The following is a 17,544-nucleotide window of genomic DNA, read 5'->3' on the forward strand; positions in this document are numbered from 1 at the left end:
GAGGTGCTCCTTAAATGTTCACACATCCTCTTCCAATTCTATAATTAATGGCTTTTGGTTTCTGAACCAAAGTGTGAAGGTATGCCCTCGGTGTCAACACCTCGGGACTGATCAGATCTTGCCGTCTGCGACAGTTTTATATTGTGAATTTTAGCCATGTGAAGGATCTGTCTTTAAGGGCTGTTCACAGGAGCCATTGTTCACTTGATGACATATGAACTATGACTTCACACATGTTGCTAAGATATCCCTGCACCTCAGTAAATTGTAATGTGTTTCATTTTGAAATACAATACTGTTAAATCAATACATAAAGGTATCAGCCACAACCTACAGCACTTGCTAAAAACATTCACTAAATTCAATCTGTGGGTAGTTTAATCTTCGACTGACAAATCACACTGCAATAAGAGAGAGTAATAACAGGTCTGTGTGTCTCCACAGGTGTCTCCTGTGCTGTCATGTTTTCTTGCTGTCTTTGTAATGTTTTTAGAGAGAGTGACAGATCTAAACCCCAGCTGACAAGCGCATCTCTCTCACCCTGACGCATTCTGATATCTCAATAAACACCTGGCTCAGACTGCCACGGCAACATGTTACACCTGTGCATCTCCACTGTTACCGAGCACGTCGCCAGGAGACCAGAGCACCTGCCAGACACACCTCTTATCCCTCCTACTGGGAACTCGTACTCTCAACTGAAGAGAATAGGAAGTCTAATGCATGGGGATGCAGAGAAGTGTATTGTAATTCACCATAAACGTCATGTTATGATAATATCAATATGAGTGGCATTAAAGTAATAATAATTTTAAAAGGTAGCAAAGAAAGGATGAAACTGTATATGTATTGTTTAATATTTTAATTTGTTATGTTTGAGATTGAATGTAGTCAGGACTTAGAGGGGTCTGGAAATGTGTTAAGGGTAGTAAGAATGTCATAATCACTCTACATTATGTATACTGATATTAATCTAAGGATGCGTGTTCTTCTTTAAACAGATGTGTATACTGAATATATTGATATTCAATGTGACATAACTGAAAATTCCTATCATGAATCATATAATTCAAACTACTAGAAATCATATGAACTATTCTTAAGAGTTTTAAATGACTACAATAAGGAAAGTAAAGAGGGTACCAAAATGTGCAAAGCATTTCTAAACTAAAACAAACTAGCAATTTGTATTTGAAATACTGCAAATAGTAGTTTAAGAAAAAGAACAAATTATTACTTTTGACTGTTTGTCTTCTAAAATGTGGTATTATGGGGTATGAACAATATGCCAAAATCATAGCAAAACACAACCATAAGGTTATATCACCATTTTAATAACACATGGTGCATTGAATTGTTTATATTCAATAAGCATATGCTGCTTAACGGGGAATACCAATGGGAGAGTGCTTCTGATCAATATTATTGCACAACTCCCACTCTATCAATTTAGTGTCTGCTAAGAGTTCATTATCCACTTTAATACAGTGGCTTAAATTAAATGAGAAAAAGTGGAATATATTAAGAGTCCCTTCACCCAAAGGTATTTATTAATTTCACACAATGCCACACATTTAGCAACTGAACATAAGTGCATGTTCATTTATGGGGGAATATTACTCCTAATATAAGTAAATGAAATTATATTTTTTGATCAAAACCAGTGCCAGACATCATGAAATTAGTTCAACAAAACTGTCAATCTTTAATATGATGTTTTTTTTTTTCAATTCACTACATAAGCAAATCAAAAACAACAATATATTGCTCTGTAATAAATAGCAATTGCTAATAATTAAAACTACATGCCTTTGATGTATAAGGCATACTTCTATCTATGCATTGTTAAAAGCCCATTTCCATGTGATAATAGCTGTTTGGGTAGAAGCTGAGGTTCAGTCTTAATGAGGTAAAACCCAGAAGTCGTTTAGTTGCTCTCTGTAATTATGCAAATGAAGGTGCATGTTTGATGAAGCTGAGAGGGAAAACTCAGTCTCTGTGACTGGGATCCAAGCAGGTGTTTCAGCCCTCACTTAAATCATGCCACAAATGATGGGGTACAGCACTACAACCAAGCCTCCTGGAGCTACAAGACCATCACAAACACGCAAAAATAGCTTTAGCAGTCAGGCTTATGTTTAAGAACATAATGAGTGATTATAACAACGAGTGATAATTTTTTTTTTAAGTTGTGTGGTCTTTTTCTTTGTACTGTTGCAAGATTCACTATTCCATCTCATCCTCTTCTGCTCTGAGGTTCCTTATGCATTCAGGGCAGGTACCCGTTTCATACACACACTGCAATTATTATGTTCATTCTAATGATGCATCGAAGATGTGAGATTTCCTTATGATAAGATCAAAGAACATAAAGACGCTAGGCCACAATATCAATATCTCTCTTTTAGTAAGCCAGAGATGTAATTTGATTTGCCGGACTGTATTGATCATGGGAATGAGAAAACAGGTTCTCCCAGTCCAAAAGCCCACGGTCTGGACTTTTCACTGAGTGACTGTGCGTCCTGTCTCACCCCTGTGCTCTTAAGTGCGCAGACAGATGCTGGGCAATGCCTTACCCATCATACTTTCACTCCAGGCAAGCACAAGGCTGCAGTATCCAAACCCAGAGTGTCCTAATTATGGTATTCATGAAAAGATGAAATTGAGTGCAGTGCAAATCTGTAGCTTCAAGCAAAATCAGCATCTCTGCGTTACACTGCATGACCCCCAGCTGTCTAAGGGATACAACAAGCACACTGAAACTTCTCAAGAGAAAGATTGTGTGTGTGTGTGTGTGTGTGTGTGTGTGAGAGAGAGAGAGAGAGAGAGAGAGAGAGAGAGAGAGAGAGAGAGAGAGAGAGAGCTCTGGGTTTCAGAGTCTATGAGTGTTCCTTTGTGTACAGGTATGCAAATGTGCGATTGTGCCTGTGTATCTCTCTCTCTCTGTGTGTGTGTGTGTGTGTGTGTGTGTGTGTGTGTGTGTGTGTGTGTGTGTGTGTGTGTGTGTGTGTGTGTGTGCATATACATGTGTAATATGTGTGTGCGTGTGTGTGGCTTTGTATCCAGCTACAGTAAGGGAATGAAGTGCATCGATTGCTTGTGATTATTAACTAGACTGGGATAAGCCCTCTCCTTATTATGCAGATTACTGGGGCTGGGCGCTGCAGCATATTGTGCAGATGCAGCACGGCAGCTGCCACCGCAGATGGTTGCTGTACGGCTCCGTCAACGCGGTGCTATTGTCTCCACTCCGATTGTTCTGGGGACCGGCGAGAAGCGCCACAGAACAACCCAACTGCGGTGAATTAAGAAAGAGAAACGGAGGAGCAGACAGCAAATTTATACACGCGAGGCCGTAGGAACTGTGGCAGACGCAACATGCACGTCTTTTACTCACGCGCGCACACACACACACACACACACACACACACACTCACAAACAAGCGTGCACGCGCGCACGCAGACACTTTGCCATCACACACGGTGTCGCCACTCAACAGAGACGCGGTGAAAAGCAACAATGTGCATAGAACATATGCTGTCTTACTGGGTCTTGTTTGCTTGTTTGGTTTTCCAGTGATGTTAAGTTGGTGTTAAAAATGATGCTAAGTGAGACTTCGGAAGCAAGACCCACATTTAACCTTGTAATCGTACAGAAAAAGGTCTTTCTCTGCTATAATTGCAGAGCTGTACTGTGATTTCGTTTTGCTAACGAAGTTCAGCTTAGGTTACATAGATTACACATGACTTACTCTCACACAAAAAGCACCCAGACGTTTATACATGTCGCTTGTAGGGCTTTACTGAGTATGAAGAACTGTGGTAACTATTAACTATGCACTGACTGGTAGTCCCCTCTGCTAAGAGCCGTTAATCGTGATGCTGCTTCTTGTCTAACCTGTATCTAATAATCAGCCCTTCAACTAAATATGCTGCAGGTGTGAGCTTAAGGGGTCTTCAAAATGTATTTAATTTATTTCAAGAGGTAAAAATCTTTGAAAAAAAGTCATTCAAAATAATTTGAAGTCATTCAATATAAATAAAATGGTCAAAGGGCAAAAACAAAACTTAGAAATTCAAAAACACTTTTTTGAAATGCATTTCGAATTATGGGGGACTTGAGAGGGGGTCTGACCCTTAAGACTGGGATCCACCAAAAGAGATCAAAACAGCAGCTTTGAGGGGTTTGAAACACAAATACATGTCCTTTACATATCCCTCTTGCTTATAAATGTACATATTACTTTCCCTCAGATATCCTCACATCTGAGCAATTTACATGACCCGAAAACACAGCTTCACATTACAAACAACTGTAAACTGGCAAGCAAAAAATAGAGCTAAGACTGCACGATCACTATAGCTGAACTGGGCTGCGTTTCCCAAAACGTTCGTAACTCTAAGTACTTCGTAACCTCGTACTTACGAACATTCTTAAGTTTACGAGTGTTTACCGAAACTCTTCGTAACTTACGTCATACTTATAGTCGTTCGTAACTTAAGAATATTCGGACCCATTCGTAACTTACTAAGTACTACGCCAAACTTACGAGTGTTTCCCAAAAGTCTTCTTATGGCGCATTTCCACTAGGGCCTGCTTGGCGCGGTACGGTTCGATTTGCGACGGTTTTATGTCTCCCTCTTTACAAACAAGTTCTAAGTTCTTAGTTGACTCCGCCTCTGCAGCTGCAATGGAAAAGCTCCTCTAGTCGAAAACCGAACCACCGATTTACATCGATTTTTTTTCATTATTACGACGCAAAAGTATCATTGGCAAAATGACAATCATAAAAACTAACAACTAATAAGTGTTGAAATTTCAAGTACTAAAAACTCTATAAGAACTGCATTTCAAAAAAGTGTTTTTGAATTTCTAAGTTTTGTTTTTTCTGTCGAGTGAACTGAGCCAAAAACAAAATTAGACTGTTTTCAATAGCTCGAGGAAGTTCCTCAAATTCAGAATAAAAACAAAACAAAATGGGACGATATTGCCAAGAATATCAGTGCATGTAGTGGAATTAAAAGATCAGACATGCCATGTGGCATGACTTCTGTAGTCAAGCCAAAAATAAGGGGGCAGAACTCAGAAAGGAGAGAGCAAGACTGGTGGAGGTAAAATGTCCACAAGTGCATTCCTAGTACTTGAAATGTAGGCTACCTAGTAATGCATTCATAGAATTTTATATATATATAAAATTCTGTTCAGTCAGTTTTCCAGAAGTTCCCTGTCCACAATAAAACACAAAACGATTTAAACGATAAACGTTGGGCAAAGGTGTACGTCATACATTCATACATATACTCATAAATGGCACCTGTGTAATTTCCACCATTGGAGTGTTAACATGCTTCAGTCGTCTGCAACACAGCAACAAGGAACCATTCCTATATTATGAACCATTCCTATTTTTTGAAGTCTCTTGCAGCCATTGTGTGGGAAATGTGTTTTCCCATATAACTACACAACGAAGAACTGATATTTAGTCGCAGTGGGCATCTGGTCATCAGAGCAAAACCCCTCGTTGGGAAAAAAAACAAAGTTAAAAAAAGAGTGAAATTACAGGATATTGCATCTTATAACACTTTGAAATAAAATGTCAAAACCAGTAATTTAAATATCTAACTGCCTGAAGACACGAGCAGATATATAGCGAGAATAAATCTGTTAGTACTCGATCTGCTATATTAAACTTATACGAAACTGTGATAACCCCGTTTAGCTGGCTAGCTTGGTTAGGTAGCTACATTTTTCATTTTCAAACATTAAAAAAAAATCCTACATGAAAACGTTTTTCTCTGTATCATGATTGCCAGCTTAATAGTAAATGGCAAAAATGTCTGTGTTTCATAGAAATACAGGGTATGTGTATTTCAAACAAGCCTAACTACAACATACACGCATATGCTCTACACCATAATTAGAATTCAGCATTCTCCATAAACATCTTCACCAAGTATTTCAACACTATTTGAAACACTGCACATACAGTCCTACATAACTGTGTCACAAGGGTTTCATGTTGCATAAAGCGTTCTGTTAGATATGCAGATATGCATTGTCAGATTTGCCCTCCAGGAGAACTGCTGGTTGTCCATTTGGTGGAGCAACCCTCCCCTGCTGCGTGGAGCTGAGACCAGGACACTGCAACCACAGGGACCTCCTGGCCCTGCTCAGACATGACACACCACCTCCACACACTACACGCAGAGAGTGTTCGAGAGAAGGTCACACACATGCGTGTGCGTAAGTCACAGTGGCAGGTGAACACACTGTTACAGGCAGAGAAGATGATAGTGATCTGATAATACAGGCTGAGACCTCAGACATTCGGCATGACCTCACACTCTGTGCTACAGCAGGAGGACATTCAGCCTCCTTTAGATGTGTTCCTCTCCAAGTGTAATTACACAGACTAAATGCCAAGCCATTGAGAGGTAAAATGGGGAAAGGGGAGAAGTGAAATGAAAGCTTGTGTCCTTTTAATATTAGAAGCTAATGTGTCTTAAACTGCTGTAGTGGATGGAGATTGTTCTGGCCATGTCGCAGCTAACGTGAACATTTTTAGCCGTCTTTCACTGGACTCTGTTTATTACACTATTACATTCATTGGGGTTATTTATTACACAGATAAAATGCTGTTCACAAAAATCTTTAAAGTGTTTTATTAAATGCTCGGTTTTAATGCTTTTTATGTTTTTTTTATTTTATTTTATGCTCTTTTTATTTTTGTAAAACAAAAGAAAGCTTAATTCTGTAAGCTTTTCAGTAGGGATTGTTTTTAAAGTTGCCCAAAATATTTCAAAAATATCACGCTTATAACAAAGTGGCTTATTTCTTTCATAGGCGTTATTCAGAAAGTGTGTTATATTTGGCAGCTATGTTTCTCACACCAGGTTAAATTTCATACTATAATAAATAAAAATAGAAAAGCTATTTAAAAGATTGCAATATTTTCTCATGAAAATGCCTCTTTCCCCAAATTGCAAAACCCTGGGTTCCTGTATATATCTTATATATATATTTGCAGTTGGCAAATAAGTAGAAGGTACTACTGCAGCCTAAACAACTGCTTCACATGGAACAGTGGGCTGTGAAATAGAGAATTTCGTTGGCTTAGAGTGAGCACAACAAACTAGAGTGCGAAGCACATTTGGTGGAAGGAAAAATTGCAAAACTTTTCTCTTTTGAAAGCCATTTTTGATTCATAATTTCTTAGAACTAAAACGTGTGGCAGAGAGTTAATCATCTTTATTACTCTGACATCTTTCAGACACCTTGGTGAGGTAAAATATCATACCAGTTTGACCTCCATTCAAAAAGAGGACACATTCTATGCAGTATATCAGGCAAGATCCTCTGCTGAGTGTAGCCCTGAGTGGGTGTGCGGTACAGCAGGTTTCCTACAGCTGGGCTGGGCTTGCGGCCCTCAAAAGCTGGGCCCTCTGGGACCTACTACTCCTCCTGGACTCTGACATGTACACCGCTTGTCATATGGTCCAATTTGGTCAATACGGTCACACTGCTGCCGTGCTACAATAGATTAACCAGACGCCCTTAAAAAGGGGCATTATTTAAGTTGGTGAGTAAAATGTTGATTTGAGAGCGTTGGTCGTACATTGTATTGGGGATGGTGTTTACATTCTCTACTAGGCCCTCTGTGGTTTCCTGCAGTGGTAATTAAATATGAAGAGTTTCTCTGATATTGAATAATTTAGCTTTTGTATATTTGACCAAGGTATTGGTATCTAAAGGAATTGATGCAGAATTTACTCAATAATCTACCTCTTATGATTAATTACACGAAGCAAAATAAAGCTGTTTGTTCAGCAGAGTCAGACCTAACTAAAACAGAAAGGAGTGTCAATTAATATGTCATTTACACTCTTTTTCATCTTCAAAACGCATGTTTAGATTTGATTAAAGCCCATCTGTGTTAGTCCCAATAAAGGCAGAGTAATGGTAGAAGAGGATTAGTGTCTGTGACACAAAGCCAGTCCCTGAAGTGCTCTTTAACTCTGCCGTTGTTACGGTTACGCCGGGGTCTGCATGAGGCCACTCTTGATTGGAGGCCCCAGAGGGGAGGGGCCAACCGGTCACTAGGGCATTGTTAGTGCCGTCAAAATGGCCGAGGAAGAATGGCTGATTATGCGACTACATCCAGCACCACTAACAGGGAGCAGATTTGAATTTCTAACATAGCAGATGTTTGCTAGGCACCTCCATGGAGTGTGCATATACTGTTATGGTAATTTGCCAGTGTTTCCCTTCAACTTAGCTCAGAGTCATTAGAGCACACTCTTAGCTCAGATCCTTCTGTCAAACTAATAATTGGCCATTATTGATATTAATTAACATTTTTTGCACCCCATCTCCATTCCTTGACCTGGTATCTGTTAGTAAATCTACTTACTGTGGGCCATTAGAAGCTGTGAAATCCAAGGGACCTCATGCTAGTCACGAGCCATTTATCAGAAAAGAACACAGCCCAATTAGTGCTGAGGGGAGACAGTTGTCTTGATTCGCTGCTGACTACTTCTTGATCACCATTATAAATTGCTAATAGGGCAGCGAGAGCTATGCAGCAGTCTGTAGGGGGCTGATGCAGGCGGGTAAGTGTGACAGGTGAGGGAGGTGGTGATGGCCACCAGGATGAGACCAGCCCATCAGCCGGTATTTATTACTGAAGCCTGTGATGTCACAGCTGATCCCCCCTCTCCTGCAAGTCAATCAAACTAATTAGGCCCTCAGCATTGTGGGAAAGGCCATGGAGGGTTATTCTGCTTTCTGACAAAACAATGCTTTGAAAAATCTTAAAATCGCAACAGCACTTGATATTGAATAGCCCGACCCATTATTTTGCAATAAGGGCCACCGCTTAAGGTTTTTATTGCCACAGATCAAGAGATCATAATAGGAGCATATTGACAGATATTTTTCTTGCAATGCTCTAAGGGACCCACTACAGCAGGAAAATATATCAAAAGCCTATCATGACTGCTTGGATCTTCCGTGTAAAATCAATAGTGAGCCACAGAAGGCTGGAGTTTTCACCGCTCCCCTCCGTCATTTAAAAAGACTGTGCTGTATAGTGCACGGCCCCAGGAGAGTCAGTAACTTAGCAACCATGCAGTTTCTGCGATTAACTATATAGTGCTGCGATGCTATTGTTGTCACTGCAGCCTTTTGTTGCAAATATTGATTTCAAATGCACCAAGATAAAATCACATTACAAGTAGCCTAGTTCGTGCAGTGCACGGGATTAGCTTTGCCCCCGTACCGACGCGGTCTTAAGGTAATCTTCTCTGTCATGAAGACGAGTTCAAGGCAGCCGGTAGCTTCATAAGTGTGATGCATCGGTATTCTTCAAAAGACCATCATTCAGGTTGCAGAAGGCCACAGAGATGCAGCTTCCTTCACTTTAGTCATTTCTTTCATCTATTTTGTCCCCTTCCGCTGCAGAAAATGATGATGTCGTCTCAAGTTTGTTCAGAGAATGGGACTTTACTTCACTAATAGGATTATACTTCACCGTCCTCTAAATACTTGTACAATCTCTAAATAAAGGAGTCTATTCAGAGTAGACATCTTCAAGCATTATTGGTCAATCTTTTTCAGAAATGCCCTGTATAGAAGACACTAACTACATTTTCCCTGTGGCAGTTTATTGTGCATGTGTCCCCACATTTCAGATTATCTGTAATAACAGAAAGGAAACAGAAGCACATTCTGGCAAGGATTTTACATGGTATAAATTTTAGGAAATATGATTCCAATTAATGCACAGCATCTTTGTGTTATAAAAAAAGCTTTTGAAATCATAGCTGAAGAAGTGTTCCAAGCCCATCTTGATTCTTGTTTTGGATCTCAGCTAACCTTTGTTTATGTTTATTGCTATAAAAACAAACACAGTGGACAATGTTTTAGAGTTTAGAGTCTTTATATATAAACATAGTTTTGTATTTATGGAATTTTAAGGTGCAAATTAATTAAACATACTGATATTTGAAATGTAAAATGTAGAAATCTGACTATATGGATGCTCAGTAGACTACGGTAGTAGATTAGGAAACAAAGTTTGGAGCATTTTGTCCATTAATTTCCACTTCTTCCATGTTCTTTCTTCATTTTGTCCAGTTAGCAGGTGGTTGATGGTGGTGGACACCAACTCTGTCCACTCACAGGTCACTAATGTAGTTGTAGTCTGGGAAAAAACAATTTGAAGTGTGTTAAGCAGTATTTAACACCATTACTTCTCTAAGTGGAACAACAGACCTTTTATATATCTTTGACCAAACCGTGTTTTCCATCTGATGTCTGCCTTCTGCAAAAATAGCAGCACAGTTCTCTTTTCCAGTGTGTTGTTGCTGTAAGACTGGTTTTGTTTCTCTGTGATGCTTTTCCCCAGAGGATCACTCTCAGAGCCCAATTACAAGTTTCATCATCAATCATCAGCGTTATTTATTCAGTAAAATGAATTTCTAATTAATAACTGATGAGCATTATGGCCTTGTAGACTGTAAAGCTATTAATTATGCCTGGCCATGGGGAATTTGTCTGCACAGGAAAGGACTACCTGGCGAATATTCCCTGCCATTAGTATAACGCTGCTGAATGTTTACATCCTCCAGGACCAGAGTGTTTGGCCTGCACCCACTGAAGGATTATTAAGTTAATTAGATCTATGAGTGGCATATGCTTCTATCGTAGTAGCCCCACTATCGTTTCATTGTATAAAGAACTATAACAACTGGGAAATAACTTACAGTGTCGTGTATTTCTCATAATATCAAATAGGAAGGCCCGAGGGATCTGTTTATTTCACAATAAAAGAGGCATTTTAGACTTCCATTGTGCCTTTCCAGCAGTTCGCTCATTTTTACAGTGTGGATGAGTCTCACTGCTGCCACATTAGAAGTCAAGGACAGGCCAGCCGGAGCTGCCGCGGTGTTTTTACTGGACACCGCTTACCTGAGCCCTGGCCTTGTGGATAACAGATCGTATAAGGGGTGAAATGAGCACAACATTGTGCGGTTGTGCCGCGGTCTCACATCATCAGCCTCCTCACCGGCCCGAGCAGCGGTCCATGCCCGCGCAGCAGTAATGATGACTTAGAGACCGCTTTCAGACACGGCCACATTTTTTTGTCTGGAAAAGAAGGGAGGTTTAAAAAAAGAAGAAGAAGAATGGCTAAAGCAAGACATGGTGTACTACATCCAAGAGCCCATACGTTTTCCTTATTTAATGCCGTTTTATTGTTTCCGGGCCTATCAGGAAGCCGTAGATGTAGTCACATCATGGATGTGATGAAATATTATACTTCAGCGTTCTTACATGGTTCCAGCAGTGTGTCAAACTGATGCAATTGTTTTTTGAATCTATTTCTATCAAAGGCATTGGCTGTGCAGAGCAGCCTCCATGCCTGCAAATGACATGTTCCACGCTGATGCATGCAGAACACTGATGTATAGTTCCCCAGATGTGTGCTTAGATTTTGCAGAATGCTTATCTACTCAGAATATCAAGGTGAATATGTAGATAGGAGCTTTAATTGAGAACAGAGATCAATATAGCAATGCCCAAGACAGGTGCTCACTCTCTCAAATGTAAGTATAGCCCTGAATCCACTCTTAACTGTCAATAATCTTCCTCAGTAGTTTGACCGTTTGGGTGGAACTCAAATTAATAAAGATTATTGTTTCATGTCGTTGATGGCACCAATTGAAAACAGAGTAATGGGAAATACATAGACAGAGTCAAACATCTGATGAAGAGTCATGAAAAGATGTAATCCTTGCATTTAAGCAATGAAAACCAGTCAAGCAATGCTTTCATTTAGCTGTTGTTACAATTCAGCACAATTCCTGCACATTTGTGACACTTTTTTCCCTGCATATGTTTATCTCATCTCGAAAATCCATCCTGCACAAAACAGAGATGGATGGACTCATGCATGGTGGTATTAGGCAGCCAGAGTCAACGTAATAAATGTGTATGACTGTAATGCTGAATCGCAGCTCAACGCTGTAATCGGTGCTCTCTGTTTGGGACAGTGGTGTTATTGCCAGGCTTGGTATTCACCACCATCACCGCCTGTCTGCATGCATGTGTGTGTGTGTGTGTTTGTGTGTGTGTGTGTGTGTGTGTGTGTGTGTGTGTGTGTGTGTGTGTGACTGAAATCACAGAGCAGAGTCTTACACACACTACTGTTTGTGCCACAGTCTCAGCTGAGGGCAAGTCTGGTCTATTTTTGTTGTTGATATATGAACCAAAAACAGGGAAATAAATACAGAACACTACAATTGGTATTCTCCTCATCGTCCTGTTTAGATAAACAATGGGATGACTTTTTTTCAGACTGAATAATAATATGAATAATCTTGAAAGATGGAACCTTTATAATGTTCAGAGAGGCACCAGTGGTATACACAAGGACATGCTTACAATGTAATTTTCTAATGAATCTTAGTACTTAATGTTGTACAGTTATAAGAAAAAAGACTCAAGAGTGCCCTTGAGGTAGAGAAATAGGTTTCCACAGCTGTCATGGCGCCAGTGTGAAGTTACTTCTCTTTCCTATGTACGCTATATGGTTAGCATCATGACTCACACAAACTTAAAATGTTACTTGCTGTATGTTTAACCTAGCTATGAATTATTCCATCACTAAGTAACAATAGAAGTAATTAAGTAGCAATACAATTACAGATTCGGTAATGTAGCAATACCCAGGGACTGTGCATTTCAAATTAGCATCCAGTTCTCCATCCAGAGAGCTCATGTTGTGGAGAGAACTGTCATACTATACATGAAGCCCGTCTGGATGGTGTTTCCCTTTGACTATAAGGAAGAGGTATAGATTATACTGAAAGGTCTGAAACAGAGCTATGGGCTCCTATAGCAATGTAAGTAAGAGGGTGAAGGCATGCATTATGATAGGATGCAAACACACACACACGCATACACACGCATACACACACACACACACACACACACACACACACACACACACACACACACACACACACACACACACACACACACACACACACACACACACACAGCCGGAGTGGCTAATCGGGAGATTTGGAAGGATTCCCGATGGGCCGGCTCATGTCAATCTCTAGTTTGGGCCGATAGGGAGGGAAAAATAATTTTGGGCATGAAACTCCGGGGCTGAAAAAAGGGGTCCACTCTGGCCCTGCACACACACACACACACACAAACACACACACAGTGATCCGATGCTTTGATACTTTCCTATTTCTGTGAGCTAAGGGGTATTGTGATGGATTTGTGAATATGCTTCCTCTGTTCCCCCCTCCCAACTCACACATGTCCATTTAAGAGAAATAATGCATGGAAGCAATCAAGCAACAGACATTTTGGAAAATCTATTTGAAATCATTTCGGCTGAAGCTCTGGCCGTTTGTCTTCAGAGGAGAGAGGAGCAGAGGATAATTGTCTGCAGTCTAGTAAAACACAGTATAACTGCCAGCACACTTGAGTGGGCTTATAACCAGCCGCTCTCAGGGCCCCAGGAAGATAGAGCAGTTAATGTTCTGTTTTATTTTAGAGGATGTGTCACTTGTGTCTCAGATTTATACCATGATACAGCAGTTTCAGCCAAACAGATGGATAATGGTGTCAACGAGAGGAGGGGGTGGGGGGTGGGGGGGGTGGGGGGGTGCTGTTTTCTTTTTCTACAGAGTTTAACGCGGGTTGTTTAGGGAAGACGCCTGCGTCATAACAAGGCCGCCTGCTCTTTCTCTCTTAATCTCCCTAATCTCAGCGGCATTAGGTTTGATCATTTTTGTTTGAAGGAGAAGAACACGGCAGTAATGGCTTCCTAATAGCCGGAGCTGGGGACACAAATCCCGGGCCCCTGTTTTCCACCGCGGCTCCATGAGCACTCCTGATTTATTGCGCTCTTTATGACAGAAAGGAAAATGATGTGCTGCAGGTATATATCAGCGCAGGGGGAGGAAATTGAACTTAGATATCATCTTGTCAGATGCTTAATGCTCTTCCTCCTGTCACATTCGATAGGGCCAATTTGGAGAATCCTGCGGAGGTAAAAAGAAGACAATTAACAATGACAGAGTGGTAATAGATGAAGCCATAAAATGAGGCTGGAACCTGCAGGATGTTTCGTATGATTTCCACATGAGATAGTGCCAGGGGCGCACGCTAGCTCCCGCCAGCACCGATACCCGTCGAGCGCTGCAGCACACAGCCGGGGTTTATGGGCAGTATATCTCTAAGGGTAGATACACAGTGTATTTTACCCATGAAGGAGGTCACGGGGAGCAATGGCCTAGTTCTGAAGGCGTCAGACGTGTGCTATTGCCGAGCTGGGTAATCGTCATAATTATTGAACACTTGCAAGGATCAGTTTAGCTAGGTAAATCTGTTTTGTTACATTGATTTCTAATGCACATCCCAAACAGCTCCGCAGAGAGAGTCAATGTTTCAGCTATTATAGTATGGATGTAGTGTAGATGATATGGAGTGGAGAGATAAATCTTTTGTAGAGGGTCAGCTGTTGCATTCATTTAACTCAGGGGTGGATATAGAGGCTACAATCACACATCGATACAGTGCCGGTTTGTGCCAGTAAAGACAATATTAGGCATAGGACTACAATCATTTGATAATTAGGAGGCATGTTTATAAGCATTTATAAACATTTGAATGAGAACATTTCCGTTATGTTTTCTTGCACTGAATCTCTCACAAGCACATATAACATTGCTAAGCACATTTATTTTCTCCTGACACTGTCCAGGCAACCAGAAATCTAAAGAAACAAATTGCATGACTAATTATTGAACACCGCATTAGGTGTAGTCAGGGTCAAAGTCCATGTGCCAGCCCTGCTATGACCCTCAGGAGCAGCCTCACAAGTAGAAAGACAAACACATAACAGAGCCATAGCATCTAAACGTATAACGATGAGGGTGTCATCCAGGTGCCACAAATCCCAAGAGCTGAGGCCCTTCAATATGATACAGATCTGCGACCTAGCAAGTATACTGTTCATGAGCTTGTAACAGAGAAGAGCTAATAGTTTTTGTATTTGTTTGGATGGTGGTTATTAAGTTATGAACATTGAGGCACCGGTAATCTTCTAAAGATGTTTGAAGAGCAATCTTGGGTCAGAGCTACAGTATTCTGTTGGATGACTTCTCTGCTCCGAAGAAGCTGTTTAACGATTTACGACAGGCCTCAGTGAGCTGGGAAAGATGGAAATCAGCTTACCTAAATGTGTTTTGTGGTTTAAATGGTAATTCTATTCAAATCAACATATTTTTGGCACCTCATGACCTTTTCACAAAATGAATTCATGCCACTCAACTTTGTCTTGTGGCATTTAAAGACCACAGAGCCAAGAACTAATCGCCAGACATCAACTGCTTGGAGAGCCTCTCCTCATTTAGGGCCCAGCAGCATGCGTTACTATAATTCTCTAATTTGATTTTAATGCCTCCCTGAAGCAGCCAGGACCAGTATTGCACTGTGATGGCTTTGATAATGATGCAGTTGTCATCATCCAATGGTGAACTCTAATATTCGGGGCATGTTAATTGCTTTTGTGACACTCATCTCATTATTTTATATTATTCTCTCATATCCTCCTCAAGGAAACAGCGAGTGATCAAACACGGAGCCAACATGATGCGCATTCAGTCAGGAGAGAGAAGAGAGAAGCATTCACTCTTCCACATCACTCTCCTCAACAGATCCGGTTTGGTATTCAGTACATACAGAGAAGGAGATAACAACAATGTCTTCTTTTTGTAAGACAGGGAGAATTTTGAAATGGTCCCTCTTAAAGACAGCAAATGGAAAAGTGACACAGAGGCTGCTCCTGTCTGTTCTCCTTATTCTGGGCTTCTGGGTTTCATATTCTGCCTGGAATAGCGTTGTTATTTTCCTCTAGGGTTCACCAGGCCACGCTCTTTCATTTCGACAGAAAATTGTTTCTCAGGATTTCAATCTTTGGTTTCTAGATATGACAAAACACAATATCAAGAACACTTATGCATCTTATGTGCCATGTTTTCAGGGCATAAATAAAAGATCAGTATAAATTTGAGTCAAGCGGAACAGACTGTACTTGTGAGACAAGCAGTTAAGAGAGTGCGGGACCCTGGGAGGACCCGGCTGTGCACTCCCTCTTGACACCGAATTACCACCGCACTGTACACTCCCTCTCTTGACTTTGAATTACCTCCACACTGCAACCCACCACGTTGACCATCATTCTAGAAAATCAATTAGTGGCTAACTGATAGCACAAAGCTGATGGGATCTCTGTTGAATGGACAAACAGGGCCTTGGAAAGCCAAAATGATGTGTTCATGTAGGTGTTTTCTTTTCTCCCTCGCCCTTACACTCCACATATATATTTCTGGAGTGGTGTCTTATAACACGGCTGATAACATTTATGATGGCTGTCAGCAGGCCATATGGGGCAAATCAGGCTCCTGATAGCACAGACCAGGAGAACTGACCACAGAACAGGACAGCATTATGTATACGTCCCTGTCAACCAGGACGACTGTTGTTCAACGACGCCATTGAAGATCAGGACAGATATGGAATAAGCAGTATATCTTTTCTTCTATTTGCTCTATCTATATAAATTTTACTCTTAACCTTCAGAAAGAAAATGATGAAAAGCAGAGAAAAACAGCTATATGAACCTGTACCAAGCTCTCAGAGATTACACAGGATTCATTTCTAATCACTCCATCTGCTCTTGACAGAAAGCCTCCATGAAAAATCGAATTGTATTGCAAATATGAAAAACTATGAGGAGGAAGATTCTGTTCTTCCCAAATTGATGGCAATTCAAAACATACACGATGATTTTACTGACAGTGCACTACCAAAGTGTCAAATAAAATAAATGTCAACGTGTAGAATGATGTAACAGACAGCCAGGCATTTGACTCCCGTATGAAAATGGAAAGTCTCATGTTTGGAAAGAGGGTGAAATAAAAACCTTACACACAGAAAAAAAAAATCTGCAGTGGCCTCCAGCCCCCAACAGTGGTGATTCACAAACACTTGATCTACATCATATTTGCTGGGAAAGGTTCAAATGTCCTATTGACGGGTTATTTTTTCCAGTGCCTGTGCCACTGTCAGGGGTCACGCCGAGGCAGACTGCGCAGAAATCAGGTGCTACTGTCCTGCTGACAGTGATGCATTGCACCACTCAAGGGGTCATGTCTCTGTAAACATGCATTATCAAAACTCAAAGACAAATGTGCGAGGCGTACAAGAGAGCGAGAGTGTCTTTGTCAGAGGGGCAATATGTGTAGATGGTTCTCTTGTTGCAAATGAAGAGGGTCAAGCAATCAAGCTGGGTGGGGTTTGTGTGTCAGTCCCATTATCTAACACTGTCCAAAATGATCAATGAACTAAAATAAAATGATCACAAGCCAAAATAGGGAAGCTAATGAAAACGGACTGTGTTTTAACGGCTTCTTTTCAATGTCCCTCCACGTCAGGGTAGCTGGAACCCAGACAGGAAG

Source organism: Brachyhypopomus gauderio, chromosome 4 (genome assembly GCF_052324685.1).
Source record: "Brachyhypopomus gauderio isolate BG-103 chromosome 4, BGAUD_0.2, whole genome shotgun sequence".
Classification (NCBI taxonomy): domain Eukaryota; kingdom Metazoa; phylum Chordata; class Actinopteri; order Gymnotiformes; family Hypopomidae; genus Brachyhypopomus; species Brachyhypopomus gauderio.